Raw genomic sequence first — 15,381 nt, 5'->3', positions numbered from 1 at the left:
TCTGGACCACAACAATAGTCTATGGCAGTTTTTTCCACAGTCTAGTTATACATTGTGCGTGAAAGTATCTATTTTTCTCAGGCTTGAATTTTCCACCTTTTAATTTAATTGAATGTCCACTTGTTTTGCGTCATGACACAGGAAGAAAAGAAATCCTTATCTCCCTTCTCTTTACCATTTATTATTGTATATCGTTTTAGCACATCCCCTCTTATTTTTCCCTTTTCTAAGGTAAACAATCCTGTTCTTTTCAAATTCTCTCTGTAGAAATGTTTTTTTCAATGCCCCTAATCATCCTTGTCAGCCTTCTGTGAACCCTCTCTAATTCTGTTACATCACTTTAGGTGAAAGAAAAAAATCACAAACCAAAGGTGAACAATTTTGCCACTGGTATCAGAAAGGAGAAGACAAACTCAGAAAGTGATAGCCCAATGATAACATTCATCTATTATTTTAGATGCTGTCTTCTTTTCTTATATATAATTGTTTTCAAAGAAAGACCACTCATGGTATGATGGAATATAGTCACTAAGAGTCAAAGTAATTTCACTGTGGGAAGCTGCACAAGCTGATACTTTAAACATGAAATAAGAAGGCTTTGGAGAATTTGGGAAAGCTGGAAGCTGATTAAATGATGAGTGGGCAATGTTTATATCTTGCCCCTTTTAGCAGTAATTCCTTGTAGCATCCCTTCACTGCAATTTGTAATTTCAGGTCCAGGTCCTGTGGTGCATTAGGGCACTTTTGCACTGCTCTGCTAGTGCAAAGCTGCCATAAAGCTGGCTTAATTGACACTAAGGATGATGCAGTGTGCAGCATAGATGTCTAGTTGTGTACAGCTGCCATAGCAGTTCTTACACCACCACCCTCCTTTTGGCCTGTTTAGGAGGCACGGCTAAAGGAAAAGGATGTGGACAGGGCATCCTTGCACTGTGGTGATTCCCAGCTGCCAGTACATCTCCTTGGGGTCACTGACCCCCCGGTGCAATAAGAGCTGCCTTGAGGGTCTTCAAACTTGCACTGAAGGACTGGCCCAGCATAGAGGACCCTGGGATGTAGGAAAGGGGGATGGGGCTATCAAAGGTGTCTCAAAGCCACTTTGCACTCCTCCTTAGGTCTGGTTTACACTAGAAAGTTCAGTCAATGTAAGATGCCTTGCATCAACCTAGTTGTGCATGTGTCTCAACTCAAATTTGTCTCCTGCCGATGTAAGCACCCTGTTACAGTGACGTGGTAACATCACCTATCTGAACGGCATTCAGCCATGGTCAACATACTGTGCTCGATGCAGTGCAAGTGTAGATGCTGCCTGACCTATCTTGACCCTAACAATCCTCCAACAGTTGTCCCACAATGCCCAACACTGACCACTCTGGTCACAGTTGTGAATTCCACTGCCCAGGAGTTGTGGAAACCGGAAGCCACTCTCTCCTTCCTTTAAAATACCCCAAATTTTAGTGCCTTTTCCTGATTGCCCGGCTTGAAGAGCACTAACAGCTCTCCCTTGTTGCATAAAACTGCCCAGTTGACCATGCCATTTACACAGTCTAGACACTCTCCTGCCTGAAGTAGACAGGAAGTATTGGATTTCCTGGGCCTGTGGAGAGAAGAGGCTGTGCAGGCACAGCTACAGAGCAATTATAGAAAGTTGGACATCTACGAGCACGGATTACACGGAGGATGCTGGAGAAGGGGTACAGCAGGATCAGCAGCAGTGCTGTGTGAAACTGAAGGAACTGTGGCAGGCGTACTGAGGGCCAAGGAGGTAAGCAGTCAATCTAGTGCTGAGCCGTAGATTTGCCACCTTTGCAATGAGCTGCATGCCATACTTGGAGGAGACCCCACCAGAACCCTGTACAGCACTGTGGATATTTCCAAGGAGCCTGAGCTGCCGTGAATAGCAAAGAGGAGAATGGGGGGGACAAGAGACTGGGGATCCAGCTATGCTGCTAGCCAGGACTTGTTCAAGACTCCACTGTAGTCTAGACAGTCCCAACAGCTGAGTACCAGCAAGCCCAATGCAGGGAAAGGAACCTTAGGGAAGTGTGTGAATGCCTTTTCCATTACAACATTTACATATACAGATGGCACTTGACCCCACACTGAGAGGGACACAGCTATTGACTTCTCATTAATTTATTCATATTGGAAGCGATAGTGGTACAACTAAAAAAGGGAGAGTTGGGCATGCACAGCAGTTTGTTTAGGACATAGGGATGTCCTTTGACTCATCCTGAGAGATCTCAATGAAACTTCCAGGGAGGTACTCTGCAATCATCTCCCTAAGGTATCTAGGGATTGGAGTATTATTTCTTCCTCCACAGGAGGACACTTTCTCATGCCAGTCTGTGATGACGTCTGCAGGCGTCATTACAATAAACAGGCTAGCGACATACGGGCTTTGGAGCATCTGTGTTAGCTGCTGGAGAAGCCCCATTATGTCCTGGTGCATCTTCCACTCCTTTTTCTGCTAGGACTTTCTCCTGTCTGTTCTTTCTTTTTCTGTACTGCCCTCCATGCCCTCTGTTCACGGTCCAATGCAGCACTGTCTTGCAGGATCTCTGAGAACTTGTCCTCCCTAGTCTTCTTCTTTCTCCCCCTTATCCTGGTCAGGTGTTCCACAGGTGTCTCAAGGCTGCAACAGCAGCAGCTACAGATAATCACACAAATGTATCATTGAATTTATAGGCTTCCATCAGCTGTATACGTCTGCACTGAGTTTTTTTTTAATATTGCTTGTGTTTGGCTGTTCAAACTCAGCAGATAGCCACTTCACCTCCACCCTCCACTCTGGCAGAACTCTTCCCTCTTAGTTTCACAGATGTTATGCATGACACAATAGGCAGCTATAACCATTAGGATATTTTTCTCACGGAGATCCAATCTTCTGAGTAAACAACACCAGCATCCCTTCAATCTACCAAAAGCACATTCAACTGCCATTCTGCCCTTGCTGAGTGGATAATTGACTCTTTCCTATGTGCTGTTGAGGTGACCAGTGTACAGCTTCATGAGCCGGGGGGCAAGGAGTAGGCTGGGTCCCCCAGGATCACTACTGGATTTTGAAATCACTAATGGTAGTCCACCAGTCAGGAAAGAAAATCCCTGGTTGCATCTTTCTGAACAGTCCTGTGTTTTTAAAAATGTGATCATCATGGACTTTCCCTGACCAGCCAACACTAATGTTGGTGAAGTGTCCCTGGTGATCCACCAATTCTTGCATAATGATAGGAAAGTAGCCCTTTCTGTTGATGGATTCTATGGCAAGGTTGTCTGATGCCAAAATAGGGATGTGTGTGCTGCCTATAGCACCACTACACTTTGGGAACCCCTTTGCTGCAAATTCACCTACTGCGTTCTGCACAATAATGAAAGTCATTGTCCTGCACAGCAGGAGATGATTAATAGTGTGATGTTGTCACCCAGACCAGTAAGGGGTTCTGCCATGGCCAGACTTATAACTTTGGGTGCCTTAATGCTATGCTGCTATGACACCAGTGGCCAGCCCATAAGCGTAAAGGTCTCACCCTGACTTCCACCTGTCGAGTTCCTTGCATGGTGACCTCAACAGCCCTTCTGGTCCCAAGTCTCCCCAGATCCATCCCCCAAGTTCTTAACTACCAGACACATGAGCTTTTCCCTTCTGGCTCGTCACCCCCAAAGGAGTGAAACCTGCCCCTCAGTTTCATCCATTCGGTGCTGCACACCCAACCCAAATTGCACAACAGGGACCAGATTAGGGTAAAAATTAATAAAGTTTATGTGATTGAAAAATCACAGATTCAAGGATAAAATAGTAAGAAAAAGCAAACACAGACAAATTACACATTAATTAAAACATAAAGACACAACCTCAGGATTTACACTTCTATATTAGCTAAATTCCTTTCTTTAATACAAGTTACCTATTGCCTCTGAAGAGATCCCAGCTTCCTCTCTATCCTAGAGGGGATTCAGTGTTTCATGGACAGCACCCTGTTTAGATACTGGTCCTCTGTTTATGGAGAGGTGTCACTTCAAATCCTGTCCCTTGTAACAGGGTTTGCAGTTCTTTTCTTTCTCTTAGATTATGGTAATTCATGGTGACCACAGAGCAGGAGAAAACACCCTATTGCCCTAGTTTCCCAAGAGCAGGGGCCTGGGGGGGGGGACAAGGGGGAGAGGGAGGTCTCTTTTCAGTTTCAATGTCCTGTCCATCCATTAACTGTAATGGTCCATCATTGTCTTTCCCTGGGTTGTACAATGCTGGGTATGTAGAGTTAGTTTCATGTAAATAACTAGCCTGGAGATGCCTCTCTCTGCCTGATTGCCTCCCCACACTGCTGTGAGATGATGCTGTAGTTGCAGCCTACTTATAATTACCGTGTTCTACACATATATACATACATGATCTGTGTACGTATCTCCTAATGACCATCAAGATCAGAACATTACACACTTTCATAAAAGACCTTACTTGACATATATTTATACACAATAACATTGTATATAGCCAGTTGATTCGATTGCTTATTCTTTGGGGTTCAAACATCCTGTTTATCCCTTGGGGTGTTTGGACCCTGATTCTCAAAAATGGCCCTGCACGTTTGCATGATAATGCTCTCCACTGTGGCTTTTCCAACTGCAAAATAATCCCCCGCTGCCTTTAGCAATCTAGCATTGCAATCATTCCACTGAGGAATGACCACTCTCTTCTCAGCTGTCAATGTAGCTCTCATTCTGGTGTCCCTTCACTGGATGGCAGGGGCAAGCTCAGCACACAGATCCAGGAATGTGGCCTTTCTCATCTAAAAGTTCTGTAGCCACTGCTCATCATCCAAACTGCAATATGATGCAAACTCCCAAGTCAGTGGTTGTCTCTTGGCCCCAGAAGTGGCACTCCACCATTGGCAGCTGCTCTATGAATGCCACCAACAACCTTGAATTGATTTTTCCTATATCCCGCAGCAATCTGTCCTCCATGAAATTGTTGTCCCCCTCACTCCATTGCTGCAGTTCTTCTTGAGGCTCTGTAAACATTGGAGGATCATTCACTAAGTGCTTGCAACACCCATGACAATAATGCAGAGCTCTGCAGTCTCCATGCTTCTGTCAGAGATGGTGGACAGAGAGAAGGGCTTCATGGATTAGTGGGATTTTTAAAAAGGGCATGAACATTTGGTATATGGGTTAATTATGGGAAGGAGAAAGTTGCATGACGGGAACTTTACCTGTATCTTCCAGCCAACCCTTCATGAATTGTTTCTGCCCCACCATGAATTGCAAAAATTTCCCAGAAGACAGTGCACCGGATGATGGCAAGTTGCACACTGGGATAACAACCCATTGTGCACTGCATTGTGAATCAGCACAAGCATTTCTGGTGAGTACATGCTGTGCCAGTGCAAGGAGCCACGTATGCATGTGCATGAATATACTGACTGCGGCAGCTTTATGCCGACATAGCATGAGTTGACAAAAGTTTGTAGTGTAGACATGGCCTTAGCTGCACAGAGTGCTCCTAGGCTGCAGTTCAGGATCCCAATGAATGTCTTTTTTTTAATGTTTAAGAGGAGATGCTTCTGAAACTCCTTTGACATTTAGAGAAAATGGCCCACATACTCCCTCAGTTTTGAATATAATGTGCTCCTCACTGCTTCACTTTGAAATATATATTTCAACTGGACAAGTATTCTGTTTTATGCAAAAGGAGAAAAAGCTTTTAAACAAGACAGTCTTGCATCTTTCTCTTTCGAAAGCCTCTTAGTTACATGAAATGCCAAGATTTAGGAGCATGTTAACCAATAATAGTTATTCAATCCAAACTGTAAGGGTAACTTACTATGTGCACTGGAGGCTGAGATGGGATATTGTACTTACAGAATATGGGAAACTGTTCTGCTGTTTTATGGAGCAGCAATCATATTTAGTTTAATGTCTTATAAGTCTCATAAAATGACATTAGGAAATTTTGCTATTTGGCTGGTGAACAATCTAAGCAGCGGTGTTAACTCATCATAACACTACTACTTTGAATGTTCAAGCCTCATAAAATATGCGATATAAATATGCCAGATCAACCAAATGAGATCAGAGAGCCTGTTTAGATCCTTGGTGTGGGTTGGGTACATTTTGTACCTGCTAAGCTTAGATTAAAAGTGCCAACTTTAGAGTAATGATGGGCCAGCCTCAAAACATTTGGCAGTTTAGATAACATCAAAAAGTCTGGTGCTTACCCAAAGCTTATCAGAATCTCTCTTACCTACAAGACTGGGCAGGAAGTTTAAGAAGAACTTAGCCTTTCTTGAAGTGTTTCTGCCCTTCTGTTTCTAAGCCTGTCCAATACCAAAATGTGCTGAGACACACGTGAAAATGAAAAGTAAGAGTAAAGAGGGAGTAGGATATTATGCATTGTGATACAGCATGGCCAGAGGGCAGCAGGAGAGTACTAGAAGGGAGCCTTATTCCCTGTAGAGGGAAGAAAGTTTGCTATAGACTAAAGCACCTGAAGCCAATTAGAGCACCTGAAGCCAGTCACATGATAACCCCCCCCCCCCCGCTTCAATAAGACCAGGAGAAGCAGAAAGTGGTTTGAAGGAGGCAGAGCAGAGGAGAGCTGAGCTTGGAGAAGTGCTGTGGCTGGCTAGAAGACCAAGACCAAGACCAAGACCAAGACCAAGACCAAGACCAAGACCAAGACCAAGACCAAGACCAAGACACCCAACTAGTGCAGAGAGAAAGGGCAGGAAGCCCCACAAGCTGAAGAGCAGAGAGGGAAGTAGCCCAGGGAAAGGAAGCACTAGTTCGAGTGGTTTATCACTATTCCATGGCCCCTGGGCTGGGACCCGGAATAGAGAGCAAGTCTGGGTCCCTCCCTCTCCACTATTCTTCTCTGGGTTACTAGTGGGACAGTAGATACCCTAGTTCTGGAGCAGGAAACTGCACTCTGACCCCCCCCCCCCCAAGAAGAGGAAGTGTGGGACCCATAATAATTGTACTGGCAATTTGTCACATGCATGTTTAGTGTTAAATTTAATTTTTGTGTGAAACTTTAAGATGGGCCAGATCTGGTGCTAGTGTAAATCCGAGTAGGTTTACCAAAACCAGTGGAGCTATGCCAATTTACAACTGTGGAGATTTATCTAGGAATCTGTTTATCTGACTGTTCATCCCTGTTTGAATCATAGCCTTCTTTTGAGACATTCAGAACCCCCATTGATATCAGTTGCCTTCTGGATAAAAGTCAGTTAGTGCATGCATTTTAATTAATAGTTCTCCTTTGATTCCTTTAGTGAACAAATGTATTTTACTGGTTTACTTCTTATGGTAATTCTGTATGATAACAAATAAGTTAAAAAGAATGGAAGTACCCCATAACATCAAAGGGGTCATAAGTCTGCAGTTGGGGGCACATGTCTTTAGTTCAACAACTCTAGCCTCCTCCAGCTGCACTCCTAAAATCAGTTTACACTTCCACCTTTTCCCTGATCATTGCTGGCATTGACCCTGAAAGCAGGAGTTATAGAATACTGTACCATCTGGAAAAGGCATGGAGAACAAGCAACAGGAGAAGGAAATGAGGACTAAGATGTAGACAGGGGTATTGTTGAGAAGTGCCTTGAAGATGTGGTATTTAACATTTTGTTGCAAAAAGTGAGGAGAAGCCATAGATTCAAAAGGAGGTGGGGGTGCAACCTGATTACAATGGCAGGAAAGGAAGATTTTTGGGAGCAGCATTTTGAATAGACTGAAGGGGACAGATGTCAAAGTGGGGTTTGCTGATGAGAACTCACCAATGCCTAGACTATGGATTTAGCTGTAGGCAGACAAGTTTGGGGACAAGTTATCCTCTGAAAAATATTAAAGAAACTAAAATAATGCATCACTGGTCATAGTAATAGCAGAAATTTGCCAACAAGATAGTAATCAAACGAATGCTAGAATTACATGAAACCAAATCTCTCAACCCACCCCAACACCCATAATTGCAGTCTGAAAAAGGAGATAAACCTCTTTAGAGTATAGTAAGAGTGGGATAAAACAATACATTTCAAACAAAGATGCGAATACTCCTTTTCTTTTTGCGAATAAAGATAACAAGCATGTTTTCCATGGAAAATAAACATGTATGAAAAATAATCTATTGGGCTACAGAGGCTACAGCACTGGACTATTCAGAATGTAGGTTAGGGTGACCAGATAACAAGTGTGAAAAATCAGGATGGGGGTGGGAGATAATAGGTGCCTATATAAGAAAAAGCCCCCCCAAATCAGGACTGTCCCTTTAAAATCGGGACATCTTGTCACGCTAATATAGGTGTATAGCTTCCTAGGGCAGTAGTTTCCAAAGTGGGATGCGTGCACCGCAGAGGGTGTGCAAGACCATCCCTGGGGGTATGTGGCAGGAAGAGCACCATCGGCACGGTGGCAGCAGCGCTCCTGGATCTTTTGATTCTTCGGCAGCATGCTGGCGGTAGCTCACTTCTCCCTGCTCCGTCTTCAGCGGCATGCTGGAGGCAGCTCTTCTTCTTCTTCTTTTTTCCTTTTTCTTGCTTCCCTAGCGCGGGGGGTGCGTGATCCAAAAAGTTTGGTGACCACTGTCCTAGGGGACTGAGAAGAGAAAAAGTCTACAGAAAGACTTCTCCAAAACACATTGTGGTGTTTTCAGTTCTGCAGCAAATTGTCTGCAATTTCCGGATGGTTTTTTTGGCCCCAGTTTTCAAACTTGTGCAATCACATTAGATGCCCAAATCCTGCATTTGGAGGGTTAAATCAAGGGTTAAATCAACATTTGTACCTGTGATAAATGTAAAGACACTCTGGATCCATGGGTTCCTGTCTGTCACATGGCTGGGCAAGGTTCTAAAAGGAAAGGGGGAAACTGGTAGATAAGAGGAAGGTATGTCCTCTTTCTTCTCAGCTGGCTGAAACTGGAAAAACCTCAAGTGGTTTTATTAATTTGTACTCTGAGCTGACTTGTTCTGGTTTTGTGTTTTTGAAAATGAAGGAAGCTCTGAGGAAAGGGATGAGAAACGACCTGTAACAGGCACTTGTACTTTTCCTTCCTCACTGGTGAGTCTGTACACTGGCTTACAAGGCCCAAATCCTGAAATTGGCTGCCTACTCATGTAAAACCCTGGTACTGGGCGTGGTGAGAGCTTACATAGTTCCTTCCGCATGGAACTGCGTGGAGGATACGGGGGCATAGTGTCTAAAAAGGTTATCTGGGAACATAAGTGCCCATTTTGAGCATTTGCTTGTATGACTTGAGCACTTAGCTTTTATTTGCCCAGGTTTTCAAATTGAGCCCTTTAATTCTTTTTGATTGTAATTAATGAAAATATTTAGACCTTACAATTTCTTCTTGGGCATAATTTTTTTCAGTCTTCTGAACAGATTTTTAAAATATTGAAAAAAAATAATGGCAGTTGGTTTCTAGATACTGCTTTTATTGCATCTGTCAGCAAATCATATTATTTTTAATGTTAGAATTAGAAATGGGCAAACTTGTTTGGGGTAAAATAAAAATTGACCTAAGCCTTCATCTCAAACTCAGCCTTTGTGGATATTCAGAAAGTTTGGATTATTATTATTTATTTTTTATTATCCACAAGTACTAACTCTTTCTTTTTCCTGGATGAAATAGGGTTGCCAGGTGTCCAGTTTTCAATGGGAATACCCAGTCCAAAAGGGACCCTAGCACTGCTGACTGAGCTGTTAAAAGTCAAGTTGGTGGTGCAGGCAGGCTCCCTATCATGGAAACAGCAACATGTCCCTCCCTACATGGCTCCGCAGCTCCCATTGGCCAGGAACCATGGCCAAAGGGAGCTACAGTGGCAGTGCCTGTGGGTGGGGGCAGTGCGCAGAGCCGGAGGGACATGTTGGCCTTCCCAGGAGCCACCTGAGGTAAGTGGAAGCCTGCACACCTCAACCCCTCTTGCACCCCAAAGCCCTCATCCCTGGCTCTACCCCAAATCCCACCCCCCCCAGCCAGAGCCCTCACTACCCCCCACCCCCGAACTCCAACCCTCTGCCCCAGCTTGGCCCCGTCCTGCACCCAAACTTCTCATCCCCATCCCCACCCCAGAGCCCGCACCCCAGCCAGAGCCCTCCCCAACTCACTCTAAGCCCCTCAGCCGCAGCCCAGAGCCCCCTCCTGCATCCCAAAACCCTTATCCCAGGCCTCACCCCAGAGCCCACACTCCCAGCCAGGGCCTTCACCCCTTCCTACATCACAACTCCCTGCACCATCCAGGAGCCCCTTCCCGCACCCCAGTCCCCAGTGAAAATGAGTGAGTGAGGGTGAGGGAAAGCAAGCGACAGAGGGATGGGGGATGGAGTGAGCAGGGTTGGGGCCTCAGAGAAGGCGTTGGGAAGGGGCAGGGCAGGGCAAATGTGTTTGGTTTTCTGCGATTAGAAAGTTGGCAACCTTAGGATGAAACCGAAGAGAGAAGGACGGGAGGAGTTGTTCTCATGGTATTTCCAGCCTAGCTGGAAGAAGGAAAGACCAAAAATCCTAATTCCAGACCGTGACGAATTCTATCCAAACCACCACATTAAAATTCAGTGACACTGCATGAGTGTGAAGAAAGAATATAGCCCTTATTATGCAATTAAGAGGTTCAGATAAGGTTTGAATAAGCATCCAAACTTCTGGGTGATTATTCATTCAGATTCTTTAAACCTTTTTTGGTTCACCAATCACAGGAAAGAATCGCAAAAGTGAATTACACTAACGCAAATCTAGGCCACTTTATTTCTAAATGAGTGTGTCCGCTGAGGAATTTAATGCAGTTTAACTAACCCAGTTTAAATTCACCCCTTCAGTTAATTTGGATTAATTTTCCTGAGTGTCCCCATGTAGACAAGCCCTTGTAAACTGGCAAACAATGTTGCATTTATTGCCACTTGCACAACCTGGGTAAGCTGCCTATTAATTCTCTACCGTTTCTCACTTAGCAGCATTCTCTTCCCATAAACATAAAAATTAAAGATAGTATACAAAATAAAACTTAGGTTTTTTTATTGTCAGATGAATCCTTTGCATACCGTATAATATACAAACTGGAGAAAAATAATTTTGTTTAGCCACTGTGACTTCTAAAGATATTTAATTTGCAATAACAAAATGCTTTCATGGGACAATAAATTCCACTAGAGCTGGTGGGGGGAAAAATTGAACAAAAGTGGCGTTTTTCAAAAGAAAAATTTTCACAGAAATGTTTTTTCTTTCAGTTTTCTAATTTATTATTTTTAACAAAAAATATTAAAAACCAATTTATTTCTGAAAGCTGAAACCTTTTCTGTTTCAACACATGAAAATCTTTTGGTGTTCAGTTTTTCTTTGAAAATGCAGAAAATTTCCACACAATATGAACACAGTTGAATGTTTCAAAATTTTCTTGGAAAATACTTCCTAGTTTCCAACCAGCTCTATATTCCTGTGCCAGAAGATGAGGCCATTTTGAGTTCTGTTAAGATCAGGCGATAAGACAAAGCTCCATGTTGCATAAGGTGGAGTATCCCATTTTAAAAGTGAATGCTTTTCCTATTTCATGCAAGGTAGAGGAATTTAGAGGTGGAGGGTCTGATTCTCTGCTGTCCTGTACTTTGTATAGTCATTTACACCAGTGAAAACTGGGTTTAAAATTATACTAAATAAGAATGGTATCTTACACCTATTTTTGTGCTTGTATAAAAGACTACCCAATGTGCAGGGCAATGGGGACTCAGGTCAGCCATTTGTAATTTACAACAATACACAACAGAAGTGAAATGTTAATTCTTCTTTTTGTTGGTGGACGCTAACAAATATTTTATTTAAAAAAAAATTAATTATTTGCAGTTTGACACACAAATAATACTGAAATGTACTTTTTAAGATCTCTATAATACAAACATCAAATGCAAGCCTCTATTTACAGCTTTGATCCATTATGCTCTAGTTATGTCAGCTTAAAGTTGATATCCTGTAAATGGAGGGATGATGGATGATCATGATGTTAAAGTGCTGGGACCCTCATTCTGTGGTCTGGCTGAGTTGTGCTCAGTCTAGGAGTGCACAGGGAGGTAAAGTTAGCTTTATACCATCTTTAAATTCCTCTGATATTAAGACCATCTGGAAACTAGTCTTGCCACCAGTGTAAGCCATAGTCAGGCTGCTTTAACATATGTCCAACTGCCAATGCACCCAAAGGGCTGCTTTGTTAACATGGGCATAATGGTGCCTTGACTATGTCTTCTGTTCCCTGGCATTCTCTACACCAGATGCTGCAAAGGACACGACTATACACAACTCAGGGATTCACCTTAAGCAGAGGGAATCCTGAAAGGGCGAGATGTGGAGGAGCAGATAGAGTGGACACCAGGTCCGGGCCTAAGACTGGAGGACTTCTGGATTCTATTCCTCACTTGGAAGCAGACTTCCTATATTGCCTTGGGTGAGTCACAGCCTCCCTGAGCCTTTGTTCCCCATCTGTAATATAGGGATGATATTTACTTTCCTCACCACATTGCTTTGAGGCTTAATTCATTAATGCTTGTTGAGCTTTGAGAGTCTCAGATGGGAGTTAGCACAGAAATCACTACTGGGTTCCTACAGACCTCATTATTGCCATGATCCGTGGTCTGATCACACACCTTACAATCCTCTCTATGAGCACCATCCGTGTTGTTGTTGGCATTTACTATTTGATCAGTTTTCTCTTTTCCCATTTTATTGTTTACAAATGGATCAAAAAGCAGCATGAATCATCAGAACTGGTGGTGAAAAGTTATTCTTTTGGCAAAACTCTGCCTGCTGTCTTTTTTATAGTTAAGACTTTTGCCTGAAGTCTTGAATGTCTCACCCTGACACCAGCCTGCAGTAATTAATCACTAAACAGTGATTGAGGCAGTGGACCCCAGAAATTATCTTCATACTATACCATATGCTGGAGCCAGCTGCAGCTAGTATTTAGAGAGAAGCAGCACAGAGGAAAACACTCTGTCTGACAGTCCCCTACTGTGAAGTCCAAGCACAGTAAACCTCTAACGAAGGTCCTTAGACAGAATGTTTGCTTGTATTGACCTTCATTACCTGAGATTGTTTGGAAGGCAAAATGTCAATGGTAATGTACTGGAATTTTAAACATTACCCTATTTTAATGAATATTTCCAGCCTCTCGCATACATACAAAACTGTGGATTAGTATAGTGAAATTTAATAACTTAACAATAAGTACAGATGGTCAGATGAGTTTTGCTTAATTTCAACACCACTCCCCCTGAGCATCTTAGTTGGATATTAAGAACAATCTCCACCCATCCGAGTTTCATATTCTATTGAAGCCTGGGAAAATGTCACTTATGGGCTGTCACTGCTCACAGCAGCAGGGGTCCATGCAATAGATACAATAGGCCCAATACATCCCTGCACCTGTGCTAGGGCCAGCACTGGGCCAGAGGAGAGTTGGTTTGCCCTGATTCCAGAGCTACCAGGGGCCAGTTCGCAAGTTGCATCACAGCTACCATTGTTCCCATGGGCCTTCCATAGACAGGGGACAGAAGCACCCCAAACGCATCTCCTGACTTCTTTGATACATTCCCTCCCTCCTGCAACCCATCCTGGAACAGCTCCTGCTGTGCAGGGGAGGGCTTCTGGCTCTTTGTCTGGAAGGGAAGGTAATGGGAGCTATTAATTTTAGGGGTTGTTGTGTGATGTTGAAAAGGGACCATGGAGTAACCATGATTCATGACCTACCTCTCTCCCAGCTTCTTCTTGTCATTTCCTACTTCCGCTACTGGGCTGCACCATATCATCTTCCTCCCTGCTAAACAGAGGGAAGGCAAGAGAAGAACATTCTCCTATAGCTCTACAAACACCCTTTCCCTGGCCCCTGTGGAAAGGGGAAAGGAAAAATATCCATTCTTCTGAACTGGTGAGGAACAGGAAAACACCCCACACATACACACCTAAGCTTAGTAGGATCAGAAAATATTCTTCCCAGTCCCACTGTACTGTGTCAGGAATGAGGGCCGGAAACAGAACCAATTTGAAGGCAGCCCCTGCAGCAGAGCCCGTCTCAAGACAACTTAACAAGCACAGCTGGCATATAGGGGGCTGTATAAGAGGCTACACTGCCTGATTGATTGGAAGAGTCAGCAGCAAGCAGTGGCAATGGATCAATGGCTCAACAGTTGAATGGCTATTCAAAGCATTTACCTATAGCTGCAATAGCTCCTGCCTTGTTACAGCGTTGGACCCAGCCTTGCCTCACTCCAGGAAGCCCAGTTCTGACTCTCAGCTCCAATTTCTGACTTTGGCTCTGACCCTTGGTTCTGGCGTCTGGCCTCCGACTCTGGTTCTGACCCTGGGCTCTGATTCCTGGTAACTGACTCCAGCTCTGACCCCTTGGCATGACTGCCCATGTCCCAGTCACTGGCACTTTCAGCTATAATGGGTAGATTAAGACTGTCAGATACGGGCTACAGCTCACTTCATCGGATGCATAAGACTGTTTCTCTTATAATATATGGGTGTCACATTAAAATCATGCATGAGCGATACAGCAAGACATACATTGAAAATGGTTGCTGGATATTTTCAAATACAACTGTGAGAGGTGAACCCCCATAAAACAAACTGAAGAACAAATTTTTATATTTTCTCTTCTGTTTTTAAGCAAGGCTTTAGAGTAATGTTTGCATGAGTCAATGGAGGAATTCAAGCAGGTCAATCAAGGGAGCAGTAGGAAAACAAAACAAAACACATAACCCAGTATTCAGCACTTCAGCAGAGGAAAATGTGGTCATGTTGGGTATAATAGCACAAAGGTCCCTGTTTGTAATTAAGGTGAAGCTACCCTCTTGGGTCCTCAAGCAATCCTCTGGCCTGATTTGTTGAACTATGTACTGCATGTGTATAGAACTTCTGATAATATCAATTGAGACATTACATGATTGTACATGGAGCAAGAGGCAAATATCAGAGTCAATACCCTGAGAGGAGAACATTTTGCATTTGTATCCCAGAAAAATCAGGCCAATTGCTATTTCTTTTTATACTTTGTTTTTTTTTTAAAAAAAGTAGCAGTTGTACTTTCTTAAGGTATTTTGAAGGATTAATAGATGTTTTAATGAATTGCTAATTAATTGTTAGATACTGCTACATGACAATAGGTTGTTTATAAGAACCTGGCTTATAACCCGCTGTAGAAACTTCTACTGATGTGTTTATCTGTGACACATACTTCTCATGTCTGCAACATACTTATTAGAGCTGTGCAAGCAATGGATTTTTCAGCTGCTGGCTGTTCCGGGAAAAAAAATGTTTTGGGTGAAATTGAAAAACAAGATTTTTGACAAATCAAAGAGTTGAAAAAATTCTGTATTATGTCGGTTGCTAAATGTTTCACTTCAATT

The sequence above is a fragment of the Dermochelys coriacea genome, chromosome 1 (genome assembly GCF_009764565.3).
Source record: "Dermochelys coriacea isolate rDerCor1 chromosome 1, rDerCor1.pri.v4, whole genome shotgun sequence".
NCBI lineage: Eukaryota > Metazoa > Chordata > Testudines > Dermochelyidae > Dermochelys > Dermochelys coriacea.
This window is presented reverse-complemented; position numbering follows the sequence as displayed.